Source organism: Panulirus ornatus, chromosome 58, assembly GCF_036320965.1.
Source record: "Panulirus ornatus isolate Po-2019 chromosome 58, ASM3632096v1, whole genome shotgun sequence".
Classification (NCBI taxonomy): Eukaryota; Metazoa; Arthropoda; class Malacostraca; order Decapoda; family Palinuridae; genus Panulirus; species Panulirus ornatus.
The window spans coordinates 16,538,719-16,544,718 of NC_092281.1; the positions used below are offsets into that span (position 1 = coordinate 16,538,719).

At 46.2% G+C, this 6,000-nt stretch overlaps 1 long non-coding RNA gene across 1 annotated transcript in view; it reads left to right on the forward strand.

Moving 5' to 3' along the window:
• Positions 1–6,000, forward strand: part of LOC139766802 (uncharacterized) — a 49,318-nt gene that overhangs the window by 39,913 nt on the left and 3,405 nt on the right. Inside the window, exon 2 of the long non-coding RNA XR_011716953.1 lies at positions 2,080–2,534. This is a non-coding gene — a long non-coding RNA (uncharacterized lncRNA). The remainder of the gene's footprint in view (positions 1–2,079; positions 2,535–6,000) is intronic.

The following is a 6,000-nucleotide window of genomic DNA, read 5'->3' on the forward strand; positions in this document are numbered from 1 at the left end:
GCTGGAAAACAGATACACGGGACCGGAACTTGCATCCCTCAACTGCATAGATGGAGACGTGACCAGTGAAGCCGAACATTCCACCCCGCCCACCACTCTCTGTGGCACGACAGCTGCCAAGAAAAACAGCACGTGAGGAGGCGCCGGGTAACGTACCACGTGCTGCGCCGATGGGGATCTTATGGGGAAAGGAAGAATGAAAAATCACATTTCGATTTCCACGGTTGGTCAGTAGTACCCGCCGTCTCTCTATAGAGTCTTGCCTGAAAAGAAGAACATACTCGTAATATTGGCACACTCTACATTGCTATCCCTGACGGGGAGTGTTCAGTGACGATGTAGGTCGTGAAAAGTACTGCTTAGCCATAGTGGGTGAGGGAACCATGCATTGCTCAGATGAGCATCGGGTGCTGCGGGAGGAGGACGACGTGTTCAGGTGAATAAGATGTGAGGAGGTGAGGGACAGGAAGGATCAGGTGAGCATTAGTGTGCTGGGGGTGCAAGATAAATGGGTCAAGTTAGAAACGCCGATACCCATTCAGAATCAAAGAGCGAGAACACAATAAGAAGAAACATTCTCAAGTCTTAAAAGATCTCGTCGGGTGCCTTCACGCCCACGAATTCTCCCAGAGTTTATTTGCAGAAGTGAGCCTCCTTCAGGAACTCTGGTCGTCAACATCTTCATAATTCAATGTTCCTTTTTCGACCTGCTGGAAAAATATTTATTCTCCCAAGTGTGAAGGCGGTGACAGCAGCCGCCTCCACCTGGGTAACCCAACCCGGGTGCTTGTCTAGGATGGCGGCTCCCATGCATACGGCTCAGCCAAAGGAAGACCTCGATCCGACCCCCCCTCCCCCAAGCTTGAGGTATAATACTTTGCTCGCACGAAGCTTGGAAAAAGGAAGCTTGAAGCTTTATAACTGCCCCAGATCTTAGGCGACGTGTGTGTGTGTGTGTGTGTGTGTGTGTGTGTGTGTGTGTGTGTCATACATTTTCTGAAAAAGAAAGCATAAAAAAAGGATGTGAACTTATTCATTAGCTAAAAACGAACTGTCTTATATATTTTTTTTTCCCTTCGTGTATGCAAATGAGTTTCATCTGGGCCGACTTATAAAATTACCGGAACTGAGAGCCTCAATTTATTCAGCTTTTGCTTTTAAGCTGAATGGCTTTTATGTAGATAATGTTAACGAACAGGAGAGGAGAGGGGAAATATGCAAAATGGTTGTATTTCAAGTAATCATGTATATATATATATTCTACACATGCTCGCCATTTCCCACGTGAGACAGGTAGGGTCAGGGCCAGACGGCAGTCTTAGAGGGGGAAATTCCTCACTTGGCTCCTTGCTTTGTTCCTTCTTTTGGAAAGTAATACAGGAAGGGAGGATTTCCAGCCACCCACTCCCGCGCCCCTCTTAGTCGCCTTCTACGACACCAAGGGAATATGTGGGAAGTATCCTTCCTTCCCTATATATATATATATATATATATATATATATATATATATATATATATTTATATATAATCGGCACCCGCAATAATGCTACTTCCCGCTAAAAAACGGAGTTGCAATTACTTTCCAAAGACTTGACAAGTAAATACGCCACCCATATCCCAGGTCAACACAAGTGCACAAATATATCAAGATCAACTCCGTAAGGTGGAACTTGCACGTAAGTTTTTCTTCAGGTCGTAAATCTTTCAGACATATTTGTACATTTTCAGATGGCTTGAAGATGTGTGGCATGTTTACCCGGGAAGTTCGGAGAAATAATGACATTTTTCATCATCCTGGTCGTTTGATTACCTGTCTGTCTATTTGTCTATCTATCTATGTATCTGTCTATGTATGTATGTATGTATGTATGTATGTATGTATGTATGTATGTATGTATCCATCTCTCTATCTATCTATCTATCTATCTATCTATCTATCTATCTATATATCTATCTATATATATATATATATATATATATATATATATATATATATATATATATATATATATATATATATCCTTTGAATAGCTTTACATACGTTAACTCGAGAGTCAAAATATTTATTTCACGTTTCAGGAAAATGCTCAGCCAGGAGGGAGCCGTGACATGGCGTCAACAGTTCGCTTTTATGCACTGTTTGTGGACGTCGTGAATGAAAACCTGTTTGCCGAGGAGCCTGGCGCACACCGGCAGGTTATAACGAGTTAGTCGCTGCTGTGAATAAATGCCAGGGGGTCCTGGGGGGCGGCCAGAGGAAGGTGAGGGAGAGTTGGGCCCCCATGGATACCTGAGATGGCTTTCGATTTCGGTCGCTGCTCGTCTTGCGCTCTGGACTTCACTAGAGGGCCAGCAGATTTGATTCCCACCAGAGCGCGCGCACGTCGCCTTACTCTCTCACCTGCGTTTGTTGAAACGAAACTTTCCGTGAAGGTTGATGGGTGAGGGAGGGATGAGGAGGAGGAGAAGGGAAGAAGAGGAGAAGGAGCAAGGAAGAAGAGAAGAAGGAGGAGGGAATGTTCCACTACAGCCAGGTTGGTTTTTCACCATCTTTTATCTATTCATGTATTCATCTGTTTCACAGAATTTTATGGGATCATGAAAAAGCCACATTTTGTGCTGCTGTTGTTTACATTATGAGTCACACGAGATGAGGCGCAGCGCTGTCCAGACCAGCTCAGGTGACTGCTTGATGTGTCTCCCGGCTCCCTTGAGTGGCAGCTCTTATGGTGAGTGGTTCGGTTCTCCATTTCCCAGCCTTTCTCTTCGCTTACCCCATCCTTCTGTCGCTTTTCTCTCCTCCTTTCTTGATCACTTTATTCAGGGAGGTGGGGGTTAGTGGTCGGTGGAGAGGAGGAGGAGGAGGTGGTGGGGCAGCCATCGACCAGGGTGGTATGATACGGTGCTGCCTAACTGGGTTTCGTGAAGGTTTGTGACGGCTGCGTAATTCGGTGGCTGTCAAGTTTCACTCCTGTGGCCCGGGTTGCTGTCTCCTTCTTTCTGCCACACACACACACACACACACACACACACACACACACACACACACGCGAAATAACCTGGCTCTCACAACTCCCTTTGAGCTCCAGCGGCACGGGAGAATGTGAGAGGCTCTGCGGTGAGTGGACACGAGATCGGGTATCGCCCACTCGGCTCCTCTCAGACCACTCCACTGTAGTAGGCCCTGGGACCTTGCCCACCTCGGGAAGGACCAACACCACAGCCCACACGACCGATAGTAGTGGACTTCAAGCGCCTTTTCTCATCGATCCCAAAGACGTCCATCTTCTTGTTGCCCACGGGGGAGAAGTGCACGACGTCAGCGAATTCTGTAGACTTAACAAGCGTCTGGATTTGCGAGTTCACTTCACGCAGTCTGAACGTTTGTCGAACTTGGAGGTGTGTTGGGAATTCTGTTGCCTCCGAGTTCGGACTTACTGAGAGATTTGGTACATCCGTTGATGGCACAGGAGCGGGATTCTCCACGTCTGAACCACCTGGGGAAGGAGACAGCAGACTAAGAGCACCACTGGAGAAGGACACAGCAGACGAGCAGCACCACTGGGGATGGACACAGCAGACGAGGAGCACCACTGGAGAAGGACACAGCAGACGAGCAGCACCACTGGAGAAAGACACAGCAGACGAGCAGCACCACTGAAGAAGGACACAGCAGACGAACAGCACTACTGGAGAAGGACACAGCAGACGAGGAGCACCACTGGAGAAGGACACTGCAGACGAGCAGCACCCCTGGAGAAGGACACAGCAGACGAGCAGCACCACTGGAGGACACCGCAGACGAGCAGCACCACTGGGGAGGGACACAGCAGACCAGCTCCGTTATTGGATATTAACTTCTCGCCTCGTTGGTCGCCTGAGGAGCTAGGATTCAGACGAAGTGCTTCATCGTTTCATATTCTAGAGAGTTTTGAGGATGTTGAAGGTCGTAATAACTACTACACAGGGATGTAGGCAGAGACTTTTAGGCTCACTTAAAGTATAACTTCATCGTAACTGGGCAATGGGAGAATTACTAAGCGTCAAGTGATGATGTATGAGCGTTAAGTTAGTGTAACCCTTACGTAGATGTTTAAACACTACGTTTGTGTAACCTTCGTTTGATTCATCTCATACTAGTGGAGGCTTTTTCACTCTATTCGACCACGCATCTTCCCCTGGAATAGATTTCTGTTTAACATCCACACTTGCCATGGATGAACAAGTTTAGGAATCTATTTACTTTGCCCCTTGTACGGAAGACACATCGAGATACGAGTTTCGTGGAAACTGTGAGTTGAGCGGGTCTTCTACGACTGGGTGAGATGCTGGACTGATGGTTTCTGTCACGATAGGTAAGAGTGTACTTGAGCGCTGAAATGAAATTGGCAATTACTCTCGAGACTACGACTGGTGAAATCGAGGGAGGTTCTCCCTCTGCGTGGTTCTGAACCATCCTCAGACTTCTGCTGGTTATAAAGTCAGTAGTTTCTTTGGGGGGGGATCATAATCACACACATACACACTTCCCTCACGTTCAGATGAGGTCGGGTCGGATCCCCTTCATCGTAAATGAGGAGATATTGATGGAGTTGTAATCCCCTGATCAGGAGGAGATTTCTTTCTCTCCTCGCCCCGTATGATGGTCTTCAGCAGCAGTTCTCTTTCGTGACTGGGGGTCCGGTGGCAAAATGATCCACCTCCAGGGTTGACGCGGGTCAGCAAATGCGAACTCGTCTTAGGCTATGGTCTTCAGTTCGGACCAGAGTCCTGGTGTTTACCCAGGGTGTTTTTAATGGCTCCTGCAGCCCAAGGGATGCGCTACTTACAGTTGCAGGGATGTGGTGATTCCTCTGGAGGGATAAGTTCTCTGATGAGGGTGTACTCTCTGTGATACTGCCAAACCAAAGGTGACTTTTCACTCGCAGTGTAACTTCTCGCAGGCGGGGTCCGGTAACACCTTTATGCACACACACACACACACACACACACACACACACACACACACACACACTTATATATATATATATATATATATATATATATATATATATATATATATATATATATATATATATACAGACACTGATGTGGAGAGATAGTGTGTCTATCTAGGTGTACCCAAGATAAGATGTTACTATGAGGTTGAGTTAACGCGTATGGCTGACCGCTGTAACATCCGGAATTCAGAATATACTGTGTCAAATTCGTCTTATCGAGTATAACACGAGAGACTGAAGAGTGTGTTTGTAGATCGCCTGAAAATACAGCCACCTGGGACAAGGAGGGGGAACTTGACAGTCACTGTAGTGCAGGCTTATAGGGAAAGAGGAAAAGAATCACTTAAATCCAGTTTTACAAGCAGATATTTCATTATAATATGGAACGACTTTCGTTCGATATTGAATTTCCTTTGACATACTGACCTAATTCAGTTTTCATGTAGAAAAGTGTGCAGTGCAGGGTGGAAAAGATGCATAACTCATTTGCAGTTTCCTTCCTAAAATGCTTGAGACGTCAAAGCGTGTCGCTCTCTCTTGGAAGCTGAGATTAGATTTGTGTGTATTCAGATTTCTGAACACACACAGCGTAACGTAAGAGATGATGCTGAGAAAGAAATGGGAGGGGGAAACTCAAATGCTTTATCTATTGTATGAGGGGGAAACTCAGATACTTTATCTATGATATGAGGGGGAAACTCAGATACTTTATCTATCATATGAGGGGGGAACTCAGATACTTTACCCATTATATGAGGGGAAACGCAGAGACTTTATCTATTATATTTCTGCGAGATATGCCATGGGATCTGGCTTTGATGATAATTCGAGGGGTGTGCTAAGATCACCACTTGTGTCTGAACTGCTTGTGTATGTGGAACGCTTAGGTGACGATGACGAGAGAGAGAGAGAGAGAGAGAGAGAGAGAGAGAGAGAGAGAGAGAGAGAGAGAGAGAGAGAGAGAGAGAGACTAGGCTCTAGGCATTACTAGAAAGTCTTT